Consider the following 14,163-nt stretch of genomic DNA (forward strand, 5'->3'; position numbering starts at 1 on the left):
CCCGAACATATAACACCGATTCTGGCCCGCTTGCATTGGCTGCCTATATGTTTCCGGGCCCGGTTCAAGGTGCTGGTTTTAACCTATAAAGCCTTACACGGCGCGGGACCACAATATCTAGTGGAACGCATCTCCCAATATGAACCTACCCGTACACTACGCTCAACATCGAAGACCCTCCTCCGGGTGCCTACTCAAAGGGAAGCTCGGAGGGTGGCAACAAGAAAAAGGGCCTTCTCAGTGGTGGCCCCCGAATTGTGGAATAGTCTTCCTGATGAGGTACGCCTGGTGCCAACATTACTATCTTTTCGGTGCCAGGTTAAAACCTTCATCTTCTCCCAGGCATTTTAATAAGTGTTTTAATATGTGTTTAATATGTGTTATAAACGTTTTAAATTTAAAAATTTTTTTAAGGAAGCCCATTTTTAATGTTGTTTGAATTGTTTTAAATATGTGTTTTATTGTATTTTGATATTGTCTGTTGTGAACCGCCCAGGGAGCTTCGGCTATGGGGCGGTATATAAATTTAATAAATAAATAAATATTTACTTTTGTTTTTAACAATGCTTTAAGTCACTTGGAGACCTTTGGGTAACAAGCAACAAACAAATCTAATAAATAATAAACAATACTAAATGTACATGGGTATATGTATATACATCTTTATCTTATGCATGCACACCACACTCACTCTCTGCTCCTGCTCCCCCCTCCTCCATAATGCAGGTGTGGGGAATCGGATCCAGCTAGTGGGACAGATCTTCCTCCCCCGCCCCTTGCAGGCCAAGTTTGCTGGGTGGGGCGGGGCCACCGCCTGTCAATCATGTGTTATTACAATGATGTCAGGTGCCCCCATGGATGGTCAGTTGATTGTCATGGTTTGCAAAGAGCTAAGCCCAGCACTACACAAGCCCTGTTGGTCATGGTTTGCAAAGCAAAGTGCATGGGGCATTTGGAAGTGCCAACAGTCAGCTGATCAGCAATCAGGTGCCTGCAAGCCTCTCCTTTGCCCCACCCACACCTGACATCATATTCAGATATAGGGCTTGGCCAAATTGGGAGTCCTGGTGGATCTAATTAGGCCTGCAGGCAGAGGTTTCCCCACTGCTGCAATAATGTATAAGCTGATTCCTAGCATTCTGCCACTTGAGTGTGACCAAGCAATGGGAATGACCATAGCTCCATCCATATTCAACCCCAAACTTAAATGTGCCTGGCTACATTATTTTATTTATTTATTTATTAGATTTATACCCCACCCTTCCTCCCAATAGGAGTCCAGGGTGGCAAATGACACCAAGAATAACAGCAGCTGACTCTTTTTGCTCTTGCTGTTGTGACGTCCGCTCTGTTGGTGTGATGTAATCATCCTAAGAATCATAATAATAAAATGTTAAAGGCGGAAGCAGCAAGCTATCTGATCAATGTTTTTAATTTTCTAGATACAAAGAGATGCTAGGCTGCTGGTGTTTCTGGGAACAGCACCCTCTGGTCAGGCAGCCTCCCCAAATGCCTGTTGTTCCTGGGACGTTCTGGAATCCCTCTGTGGTGGGTGGAAATGTACCCTGCAGCTAGTCAGGAGCACTCTTGCCTGTGCTTGCCTCATATATTTCACAGTTAAGCCCTGGAATTGCAAGCAGGTACTGAGGCTGACTCCTGGTGAGTCCCAGCACAAATCAAGCCCTATCCCAGATGTTTGCCCAGAAGCGGTTACGGCATGTGAAAGGTAGCTTCTGAAATCTACTTTTTCTTAAGTGTAAACTGAGAATGGTTAGCTGAGTGTCTCTTGGCCCTAAGGCATTCACTTAACAGATGTGGGCCAGGTGTTTGGCTGTTAACTCTTTTATCACTTCTATATAACTCTGCAGAATCCAGAGCTCAGTAGCAGAGGACAACCTTTGCATATACATGAGGTTCCAGGTTCACTCATTAGCACCTGCCTGGCTTCTGGTACAAGAATTAGATGCTGCCCATGACACTATAAGGTTTACTGCTGCTGTTATGCCATCAGTAGGGATGGGGGGAGAAATTCACTTCACATTTTGATACAAAACTATCTAATTTGCACTTCCCCAAACAATATGCGGACCAAAATGCAGCTGTTCAAAGGAAGTTGCGTTCATCTGAATTTTGCAACACAGTTCTCCAACTCAATCTTTGAGGAAAATGTGCATTAAAATGTATATACTAGTGAAAATAATATGCAAAAATGCATTGTTAGAGAAAGCTGCTTGCAAATATATATATTAAGCAAAATTGCTTATTAAAAGATATATATTAGGAGGAATATACAGAGAGAAATGTAGAGTAAAATGCTGCTGGATTTTTGTGAACTTTTTTTTAATTGAAAATTCACAAACTGGTCTAGAAATGACAGGAATTGAAATTGATATTTTCTTCAATTCCTAGCCACCAGTATACATGTGCTAAATACTGTCTCTCAGCCTCAGTGTTACTCACCCGTACAAGGGTAAATACTTACACATGCGGTTGTAAGAGTTGTTACCTTAAACAACAATTGATTGATGAGATAGGTAATTGTTTTGGCAATGGATGAACTTGCAGATTGGATGTTTTGATACCGTTTTTGAAACTTCCTCTCCCCTTGTAGAGATGACCTTTTTTGTTGATCTCTGCTCCCCAATTAGTGGCAGAAAACTAGAAGTTGGCTTCTAACTTGACTCTTGATCAGTGGCTTCAGAAAGTGTGGCAAACCGCACTCATGGGAAAACTACCAAAGCAGCTAAAAGCAAGGAATGACGACACAGATTTTGATTATTTTGTTGAACAATGGCATTAGCTTTATTCAGTCTCTTCAAAACAGCGAAAGAATAAAGGTCCCACTGGCAACACAGCTTTACGCTGTAAAGCAGTTTATAAATTTGTATAACAACAACAGCATGGACAATTATGGGTGGATCTGTTAAGATCTTGGCCACTGTAGTCCATGGGTTGGTAACCTTGAGACTGGATTACTTCAGTGCACTGTATGTTGAGTTGCTCTTGGGCCTGGTATGGAAGTTCCAGCTGGTGTAAGATGCAGTGGCTAGATTGCTGATGGGGGCAGACAGCTGACAGCATGTGATGCCTCTGCTAAAACATCTGTGCTGGCTGCTCATATCCTACCGGGAGTTTCAAGGCTATTGTGTTGATATACAAAGCCCTCACAACTGGAGTCCAGGACACCTTAAGGACTGCCTGGGCCCTTATATTCCAGCTTGACCGCTAAGATTATCTGGAAGAATGCTGCTAGTTCTCCCCCATGTTACAGACACCTGAGGGGTCTCAACCAGAAGTCCAACATTTAGTGTCACTGGTCCCATGCTCTGGAACACTCTTCCAGCAGAGATTTGGCAGGCATCCTTGCTGTTGACTTTCAGGCTTCTCTTTAAAGACTTTTTTTGTGCCATCAGGCCTGTACAGCTGTTCGAAATGTCTTTGAAGTAGCCAGTCATTTTAATAATTGTTTTGTAGGGCTTTTAAATGTTTTTATGTTGCTGTTAAACCACCCTGATGTTTTGCAACAGGGCGGTGTATAAATACTTTAAAAAATAACCTATCTTATCTTTATCTTATGTTATCTTTGTGAACATCCAAAAAAGTATGGAATTTATACTTACCTCAGTGCAGGCAATGAGAAGTCTAGACACTTGAGGACAGGGGAGTGATTGGGAGGAAGGGTTGTGCCACTTCTTGTTTTTTTTTAATGTACATTGTATTATTGAAAGTCAATATTTTTTTAAAAAAAACTTGCTTTGCTTTCACAACAACCCTGTGAAGGAGGTTGTTCTTATCCCCATTTTATTGGAGGGGGGACGCTTGACAAAACTTCAAGCTGAGTCTGCCGGAGTGGTGGTATTTGAACCCACCGCCCCCTGGTCCTTGCTGGTTGTCACCCAGGGATAATGAGGGTATTGGTTGCTATGTGCTGTTGCTAAAGCCAGCGCTGCCTACTCAAATGATGCCCTCCCTGTCCAGTGCTCTGTCTTCCTTGCTGGGTTCCTAGTTGAAGGGCTTGGAAATGCTAGACACCAATCATCCTGGGCCCCCTCGGAGGTCTGGGTCTTCTGTATTCATGCTCTTGCGCCGATGGGTTGAGTGGAAGAGGAATGAGGTACAAAGGTTAAGTGGCTTTTGCAGAGTCTGCAGAAAAATGTCAAAGCAAGGATTGAAAGGAGGAGCTTCTGACTGCAGTGCTCGTTCCCACACAGCCGTGCATGCTTGTGAAATGCTTTTGAAGCCGGAGGGTGGGTGGCGGAAGCATTGCTGAGCTGTTTGCAGCCTTGTAGAAGGTCACACATTCAAACACTCTTTATTTGTACAGCTTGGAAACCGGGCTGCAACACAGGGACTTGGTTCACACAACACAGTGAACCAAACTGTGATTTACCAGCACCGCACAGGATCTCAGAGATGAGCTTGCAGCTGCTTTGCTCATTCCCTGAGCTTCTTGTTGCCATGCCAAGCCGCATTAAGGTTTGGTTTAGTCGTGTATTGTTTGACCCTGGGCTCATGGTCCACCTAGCTGCTCACTAATCATGGCCTGTTGCCAAAAGCAAACCTTTGCTGCAGGTCTTAGTTAGCGAGGAGATTGCTTAATCATGTGCCCGGATTCAGACTATGCCAAACCATGGCTATGGCTGCATACACGCCATACATTTAAAGCACATGACTTCCCACAAAGAATCTTGGGAACTGTTGTTTGTTTGTTAAGGATGCTGAGGACTGCAGCTCTGTGAGGAGTAAACCACAGTTCCCAGGGTTCTTTGTGGGAAGGCATGTGCTTTAAATGTATGGTGTGCACTCAGCCTTAGTGTGACTCGTCAGCAAAGGGGGCCAAGGAGGAGCAAAGTGGCTGTGAGCTCCTCTCGGAGAGTCAGCATGTTAGTGCACCCCCAGTAAATTATAGTTTGGTTTGCCATGTTGTGCAAACCAGACCACTGTCAGTATTCAGATGCCATGATTAGCTCTGGTTTATCGATATGGAAATGAGTCCAGCCTCCCCCAGCGCTCATGCACTGTCCCTTCCTCTAGCATGGCTGCAAGGAGGAGTTTTGAGGAGATGGAAATGCTCAGTGGTAGAGGATCTGCTTTTGCATGCAGAAGGTCCCAGGTTCAAATCCCTGGAATCTCTAGGTAGGGCTGGGAATGTCTCCTGCCTGAAAACCTTGAGAGCCGCTGCCAGTCAGTGCAGACAGTATAGGCTAATGGTTTGTCTTGGTATAAGGCAGCTCCCTATCTTTCAGAAGCTTTTGCTTCTGTTTTTTTTTTTTTAATTCACAGCCGCTTGCTGTGTTGTCTGAGCCTGTGGCAAACTGTGGTTAATGTGACCTACAATACATAAAAATCTAGCACAATTATAAAAGCGGATAAAATCAGAGCAATTATTAGAAACACAACAGATAGATGGCAGTTAAAACCTTACTGTTGCAGCTCAGCTAACAGATTAAAAAATAATCTCAACAGTATCATAAAATGTCAAGAAAAAACCAGCTGAAATGGATGGGGTTTTTTTTAACCCATGTACAAACCTGAATTGAAAAGGCTAATTGAACTTCCAGGGGTAAAGAATACACTTCTTGTAGAGGCACTGCTGTGACCAGCAGCCTAAATAAATACATTTGTATCATGGAGTCGGGGAAGCTTAGATTACTCTTTAAAAAAAGTGTAGCCCAAAATCACACATGTTGATAGGTCTTCATTGCTTTTAGATTAGTTTATTGCTTTATATTAGATTACTTTGGCATTTTTTTAAATCTCAAAAGCTCAAGGCAAGGTAGAGTTCTTTTCTTATTGCATTTTTGGCCTCGCAGCAGTGCTGCATAGTTCAGTCTGGAAGATGTGCCCGAGACCAGGGTTGGAATCCCCACTCAGCCATGAAGCTCACTGGGTGACCTTGGGCCAGTCACTGTCTCTCAGGCTAACCTACCTCACAGGGTTGTTGTGAGGATGAAATCGGGATGGGGAGAAAGCCATGTACACCACTTTGAGCTCCTTTGAGGAAAAGTAGCATATAAATGTAACAACAGAAGGAAGAATCTGGCTGGCAGTGCCAACCCCTGGACTGGCTGTAAGTGTGAGAGAGCAGGCAGGAAGAGGCTGACAGAGGTTGGTGGGGCATTGCCCTGTTAGCCCTAATTTTATTTATTTATTTATTGTGTTTGTCACCTAATTTTATTTATTTATTGCATTTATACCCCACTTTTCCTCCAAGGAGCTCAAGGTGGTGTACAAACATGGTTCTCCTCCTCCCAGTGTTGTCCTCACAACAACCCTGTGAGGTAAATTAGGCTGAGAGACAGCGACAGGTCCCAGGTCACCCAGTGAGCTTCATGGCTGAGTGGGGATTTGAACCCTGGTGTCTCAGGTCCCAGTCTGACACTCTGACCACTACACCACACAATGGGCCACCCTATGTGTTAATTTAAGTTTGCTTATTTTGTATACATTTGCTAGTTCTATCACTCTCTCTCTCTCTTTGTAAGTGTGCAAGGTGCAGAATGTTTTATTTTTAAGTAGATGCTCATCAGCTAATAATTTTGTTTATTTATTTATTATTTGATTTATATCCCGCACTTCCTCCCAGTAGGAGCCCAGGGCAGCAATAATATAATAATAATCACTTCCTAGCTCCCCCTTCAACTTAGATATAGTTTGACTGCTCATCAGGACTGCTCATCAGAACTGCTGAGACAAGTTCTATCTGAAGCCTTCCCTGCAACTTTAGCTTTTTTTAGATTTTGTGATCGAGGAAAGCAGGAGGTGATGTAACATGCCAGTCATACCCCCAGGGCTGTAAGGCTGCAAGTTTGGGTGCCTGTATGGCTGCATTTGATTTGGTCGATGGAAGTCCGGAAGAGTTCTTTTGCAAATTTGCCTCTCCTTTCTACAAGGTATATCCCCTGAAACACCTGAGTAAGCTTAGCAGCCATGGAATAAGAGGAGAGCTCCTCTTGTGGATCAGGAATTGGTTAAGTAGCAGGAAGCAGAGAGTAGGAATAATGAGCAGTTCTCCCAATGGATGGATGCAGAAAGTGGAGTCCCCTAAGGATCAGTATTAGAACTGTGCTTTTGACTTGTTCATGAATGATCTAGAGTTAGGGGTGAGCAGCGAGGTGGCCATGTTTGGTGATGACACTGAATTGTTCAGGGTTGTTAAAACAAAAACAGATTGTGAAGGGCTTTTGAAGATACAGAAGGCTTCTTGGTTGCCAGGCCCGGCCTCCAAGAGGTCTTCTGTATCTTTAAAAGTTGTGCAGGGGGAAGGGAGAATTCCACCTTGTGGTTTTTCCCATTACAGAGTTGCAAGAACACCTGCACTTGGCTGATTTTCTCTTCTCCTAAAGACACAGGATCAGTCTCAGGCCGTGGACCTGGCAACCCTAGGCCTGATCCAGCAGGCTTTGCTTATGTTCTTATGTACTGGTCATGGACATGGCATTATCATTTCGTGAAAGTTTACCTTCTATAAAATGGGCACGTTAGTGACCTATATTAAAGGGTTGTGGTAGAGATAATGGAAATGGTGTTTTATTTATTTATTTATTAGATTTATATCCCACCCTTCCTCCCTGTAGGAGTCCAGGGTGGCAAACAAAAGCACTAATAATACTCTAAAACATCATAAAAACAGACTTTAAAATATATTGCAACAAAACATCTTTAAAAACATATTAAAACAAAACATCTTTAAAAACATTTTGTAAAAAGAAAGCTTTAAAAACATATTAAACAGTAGTTCCAACACAGACTATAGGCTAGGCTATGTTCCTATATTGGTTGATTTTAAAAAACATCCAACCACCATTGATCACTTGATGTGGTGCAAACAAAGCACTGTCTTCTCCAGTGACTCAGCAGGGTACAAACAAAACAATTCATAGTTTGGTGGTTTTGCTCTCATCTTTTCAGTGCATGGTTATGCACAAAGGCAATTCTGCTCAATGGTAACTAAGCATAAAAAAGGAATAGAGATTATTTCTAGAAAGATTAATTCAGAATCACATACATTATATAAAAAGAAAAATGCTGATTTAAAAACTTTTTTAGAGAATCTTCTTCTGGTTCGAACTTAGGATCTGCTATAAGCAATATGTTTTTGTTTTAATTTTTTTTTCTTGTAGCCATGCTGTAATAAAATAGATCCATAATCAATTCCTGCTTGCTAGCCATGAGGCTCACAGGGTGGCCTACTGGGACCAGTTGTTATTGTTTTGCAGGGTTGTTGAGAGACTTGCATTATATTTCAACACATCGAACAGTTGGACAGGAAAAAAATCTCTGCTCAAAAGGCTGATTTCTGTTAATGTGAGTGGCTTGTTACATCGCTGTGTTGACATCTAAATGTGTCTCTGGCTTGACCCAACAATGCATGGCCTCTGACCTCCTTTGCTCATCTCTATGGAGCATTGTATCAAAAGTATAACACAGAAAGCAGGGGCATTCACTTGGCTGACTGATTTTTTTTTAAAAAGCAAGCAAGCTGATGTGCTTGTCTTTGGCTAGCCCAGCTGTTCCCTCTGCTTGGCCTTAACTGAGTGCACCAATATTGAAACTCTGCCCCTGTGGATAAAAGCATGGCATCACTCTCTAGTAGTTGTGCTGGCTGGGACTGATGGGAGTTGTAGTCCAAAAACATCTGGAGGGCACCAGGCTTGCAAAGACTTTTAGGTCTTTTCTTAATTTGATGCACACTTTAAAAGTGCAATGTATGACACTGCCCTCTGCGTGGGCCCTGGCCCTTTGAATGCATGCTTGATGGAGGAAGGAGCTTTTCTAAATCAGGCTAGTGGAGCCTGTGACAAGGAAGTTGACTTCTGGATTGTTTTTAATGCTGAATATTTATTTATTGCAGTATTTATTCATGCCCCATCGTCACAAACCCTCAAAATTAATACAAAGTCTACAATAACATTCCAACTAAAACAAACCAACTGATAGCCGCAGAGGGTGATAACATCTGCAAAAGCCCAAGTGAACAAAAGTGTTTTTAATTGCTCTCTGGAGGTTAGAAACAAGATTGATAGATGAATATTTCTGGGTAGGGCATTCTACAATTTATTTTTTATTTATTAAATATCCTGCCCTTCCTCCCAGAAGGAGCCCAGGGGAGCAACAAAAACACTAAAAGCACTCTTAAACATCTAAAAAACAAAGGACTTTAGAACATCTTTAAAAACATACTAAAGCATCTTAAACGTCTTAAACATCTTAAAAACATCTTTAGAAAACATTTAAAAACACCATAAAAAGCAATTCTAACAGAGACTGGGATAAGGTCTCTACTTAAAAGGCTTGTTGAAAGGTCTTCAGTAGGCGCTGAAAAGATAACAGAGATAGTGTCTGCCCGATATTTTTGGGGAGGGAATTCCAAAGTGTCAGTGCCACAACATTAAAGGTCCACTTCCTATACTGTGCAGAACAGACCTCCTGATAAGATGATACCTGCAATCAGGAAATTCTCCATGGTGACACACCATCTCTAGTCACCACTAGTCTAACCACCAAAAGTAGGGATGCCTGAAGCAGGGCCTTTTGAAGACTTTATTAAGTTGCAATCCTATCCACCAAGGGAGAGGGAACCTGTGGCCCTCCAGATGTTGTTGAACTATGAGTCCATCATCCTTGACAACTGACCATGCTGGCTGATGGGAGATAGGCATCCAACAACATCTGGAATATCACAGGTTCCTTATACACTCTTTCCTCATTGTAAGTCCAGTTGCAGTATTTATTTATTAAATATGACTTAACTGAGTGCCCAGTTTAATGCACTTTTGCAGAGGCAGATGCAGATGAGGCGATTACAACAAAACCCCAAAGCAGAACTGCTGGTTTGAAGCATTTGCAGGTAATGATGTGGGTTAAGCAAGCTTGCCTGTTCTGTGTAGCTGCCGTTCTAGCATGCCATATTATTGAACACAGTGCCTTCCTGCTGAGTCATCTTGCATGTTTTTCCTCTGAGGAAATTTGCTTTGCAATTAGGTAGCATAATTATGAGTCACCTAGGATTACCTTGCAGGGTGTGTGACCTTAAAGTGGTGAGTGTTTCTTGCTCACTTTAAAGCAAAAAACCTTCCTTTTGTTCACAAAAAGAATTGATCATTGTAGCACATAGTGTTTCTTTAGACAAACACAAAGCCCCACACCTTGATCCGGAATCTGGTTGAAGAAACTGCTCTCCCTATTAAAAGCTTTGAGGATTTGGACAAATCTCCCTCTTTTAAGTCCTTCCCGCTGTTCCTATGAAATCACCCTTTTTGCCTGAGTTGTCAGGCATTCACAATCCTTCAATAGAAACTAATGTGTGGTGAAATGGCGAAAGATCAAGGGTGTGGCACATTGCTGAGATGCCAAAGTAATCCTTCTGGATGTGGGCTTGGGAGTTCCTGCATAAAATTGTGAGAAAAAGGTCTTGCTTATCTTATGTTTGAAATTTTCTAAACTGCATCTTCTTCTTCACCACCAACAACAAACATTAATACAATAGTAAAACAACAATTGCAGCTGTATCCAGTGCTAGTTTTATTCAGAGTAGACCCACTGAAATGAATGAACCTAAATTAGTCATTTCTATTAACTTCAGTAGGTCTATTCTGTTTACTTTTTAAAAAAAATCAAAACATAATAAAACCTGAGAAATAATAAAGCCAAAACCATTCAGCCAGCTAAGACAATACAGTAAATGTATAAAGTGCTGCCGGCCCAGGAATTAAAAGAAGCAAGCTAGTCCAAAACGGCCAGGTGGCAAATATGACCACAATACTAGCATTTGAGAAGCAAAGTCTGTATCTTATCCAGGGCTGTGCTGAAAATATCTCCTGGGTTTTTTTGTACACCCTCTCCCCAGCTATTCTCTATCCATAAGAAAAGAAATTGTTTTCAAAAATTATGAAAGGGGAGATAAAAAGTTCACTGAAATTCTCATGGCTTTTGATAGTTCTTGCCTAACTTTTGAGATGGCCAAGAGATGCTTGCAAGGATCCTATCTTTCGTTCTACAAATCATCTCACCAGTGTGGTCTGCGCTGTGCAGCTTTCCCAGGTGCCCGCGCTTCCATAAAAGCCCAGGGGAATGGCATCATCAGGTAACTCCTCCTACTGGGCTTATTCACACAGGAAATGTGGGCTGCTGAGGAGGCTGAAGAATGCAAGGGACATGGTTTTTAAAGGAAAGAAAAACACAAAAGCAAACCTTTTCCATCTTACAATGATAAGATGCCAGTGTGGTTTAGTAGTTAGAGTGTCAGACTTGGGCCTAGGTGACCATGGTTCAAATCCCTGCTTAGCCGTGAAGCTGACTAGGTGACCAAGGTCTAGTCGTTGTCTCTCAGCCTAACCTCCTTCACAGGATTGTTGTGAGGATAAAATCTGGAGGGGGAGAACAGTGTTTGTATGCCACCTTGAGCTCCTTGGATGAAAGGTGCGATATAAATGTAGTAATAATAATGCCATGAGACAGAAAAATGTATGGAGTGCTCTTTGCAAAGGAAGGAACCTTCAGAAATTGGGTAGACAGATTTTGGCACAGCAGTAGTCCTCCTCTCTTACCTCTGGTCAGTAATGGCACGTCTATTACGGCAAATGGGGCAGTGCCTCATCAACCTCAATCTGCTCCCACCCACCTGCCTTCTTACAACCAGTCCAGGGGGTGGCACTGCCTGTCAGCTTCTCTTTAGTCTTAGTGCTGCCCCTGCAGAACCTTCAGCACAGAGGAGGGTGGCGACAAAACTACCATTAGCTGGCTCCATCTCATTGGCTCTGGCTTCTCCTGTCACTGGCTCTGGCTCTGCCTATTGTGGGTCTTCTTGCTTTCCGCCCTACCAGTGCCAATGGGCAGCGGCCACCGCTGCATCTAGAACTCCCTTTCAAAATTAATAGGTGCTGGGGCAATGAATTGCCTGCCCTTTGTGTTTCAGCTCAGATCCAACCCTTATTGCGGGGCGGGGGGGAGCTACCTGGCACGGGTGTTGGAAATGGGAGAAGCCACACACAGTTACCTTCTCAGTTTTCATGGGAAGGCTTGCAGGGCGAGCGTGTCCCCAGGCCTTTCTGAGCAAACAAAAGACACCCTTCTCCCTCTTGCTTCAGGCTGGCATCAGACGATAGCCTGAGCCTGTGTCTAATTTTAGTCTCTTGTCTCCTGCTTGGGTCTTGTTTTGCGATATCCTTCCTGCAATCTTTTAGAATGGCTCTTTGCTTTCTGCAATCCATCGTGGCTGTGCTGGCTTGAGCTCAGTCGGGAGGAATCTGTATTGTGTAGGCTTCTTGTGTGCGCTTGGGGGGGGAGGTGTTCCTGTGTTTGTAGGAATTTCCTTGTACTTTCGAGGGGGGTGGGAAAGAAATGTTGAAGGGAAAAGTCGCACCACCATGAAGTCTTGTCCATTGTTCCTTACTTTGTGGCAGAAATTGAGTTTACTCCAGAATACATTTGTTGATTATGATGATTTAAGACTGCCTACTATAAACTGCAGACTGCTTAGAGTACTTTTTGTTCTAGTCAGCAGTATATAAATGTTGTTAATTAGTTATAATAATATTTATTCATCGCCTTCTGTATATGTACCTTAAGACTGTGTACAAAATATAAAAACAACTAAAACAGTTACAGACAACACGAAACAACAGACTGCAATTTTTTAAAAAGCATACAAAATGGACACTCATTGGCAGATACTTATTCATCCAGCTGGGAAGGCTTGCCAGTATTGTTAATAATGATTATTTCACAATAATTGTTTAATTATAAAGGTGGGTAAGAAATTATCATTTGGATTTCTTTCCCACTTTTCATCAAAAGGTCCCAGGGCATGTTACAGCAAACTAAAAATGCCTGGGGAGTTTCTAACAGGCCAGATGGAGAGACCTAGACACATTCATCCCCCACCCCCTGGGCCCCTGCGCTACAGTAATGTGCTGCATTGCAGTTCAGAATTGAGACTGAGAAAATCTCAAGATGCCACAATAGGAATTTTATTTGTAAGGAAGTCCACTGAAGTCGTCAGTGAACGTGAAAAAGTCGCTTTGTTAATAGAGAACTCTGTATACTGTTTCTACATTTTATTTTGATCCCTTATGAAAGCCTGAACTATTCACAGGCTGAAAAACGTTGGCCTTTCTTACAAATAAAATTTTGTTGTGGTATCTTCAGAGTTCTTTCATTTTTGGGTTGTTTTGGATGCTCACTGGTTTTTGCTGTCCCCCCCATTACAGTTCAACACACCCTCTCTCTGTATGTCTCACTCTATTTCACTGGCCCCTTCTGCACTATGCATTTAAAACCATATCCTATCTCTTTAACCGAGTTGTTAGGAGACCCCTGTTTCTCTCATGGAGCTACAATTTCCAGAGTGGTTTAACAATCAATCCCTCTTCCTGGGGAACTCTGAGAATTGTCGCTCTGTGCGAGGAACAGGGGTCTCCTAACAACTTTCAACACCCTTCACAAACTACAGTTCCCAGGATTCTTTGGGGGGACTCCATGACTGTTTAAAGTGGTCTCATAGTGCTTTATAGTGCACAGTGTGGATGGGATCTCTCTCTCTCTCTCTCACTCACTCACTCACTCACACACACACACACACACACACACACACCTTCCCTTTCCCCCACAATGCCTTAATAGTGCATACCTGTGCACTGCGACAGCCAACACGTCAGCATGAGCAGTAACTTCAGCTGAAAAATTGCTGGCTGCGCATTCTTCTACTTGTGGCGACTGGCCAAGAGGATAATAATTTTGGCTGAGTGACAGCGCTAGACACCACATGGGCCTTGAGGTTGTGAAAAGTTAATGAAGAGGAGAGTATATTTAAGTCTGTGCACAGATGGTTCATCTCTTTGACATGAGCTCGGGAGGGGGCATGCGTTTGAGGATGGTCAATGTTCGTGGGGAGAGTTGAAGCAAGCTCACAGGTTGTGCCACAGCATCCTGTCCTGTGAAATCGGAGGCTGCGTATACATGAGACATTTAAAGCACATTCTACCCCCACCGTACTCCACAGAATCTTGGAAACTGTAGTTTACCCCTCACAGAATGACAATTCCCAGAGCTTTTAACAAACTACAGTTCCCACAATTCTTTGGAGAGGGTGTGTGTGCTTTAAATGTATGGTATGTACACAGCCTCAATCTGAAAGCCGTCTCTTTTGAACCGTGCTTGACT

The 14,163-nt window shown here is 42.9% G+C and overlaps 1 protein-coding gene and 1 long non-coding RNA gene across 5 annotated transcripts in view; one reads left to right on the forward strand and one right to left on the reverse strand.

Annotated features, from left to right (window-relative positions):
* LDLRAP1 (low density lipoprotein receptor adaptor protein 1) overlaps window positions 1-14,163 on the forward strand; it is a 182,976-nt gene that overhangs the window by 98,565 nt on the left and 70,248 nt on the right. The window lies entirely within an intron of this gene.
* Window positions 916-4,081, reverse strand: LOC133370803 (uncharacterized). Its single transcript, XR_009759205.1, has 3 exons — window positions 3,621-4,081; window positions 2,483-2,743; window positions 916-1,370 (listed from the first exon to the last, which is right to left on the reverse strand). It is a non-coding gene; the product is annotated as an uncharacterized LOC133370803 (long non-coding RNA).

This window comes from Rhineura floridana, chromosome 15 (genome assembly GCF_030035675.1).
Source record: "Rhineura floridana isolate rRhiFlo1 chromosome 15, rRhiFlo1.hap2, whole genome shotgun sequence".
Taxonomy (NCBI): Eukaryota; Metazoa; Chordata; class Lepidosauria; order Squamata; family Rhineuridae; genus Rhineura; species Rhineura floridana.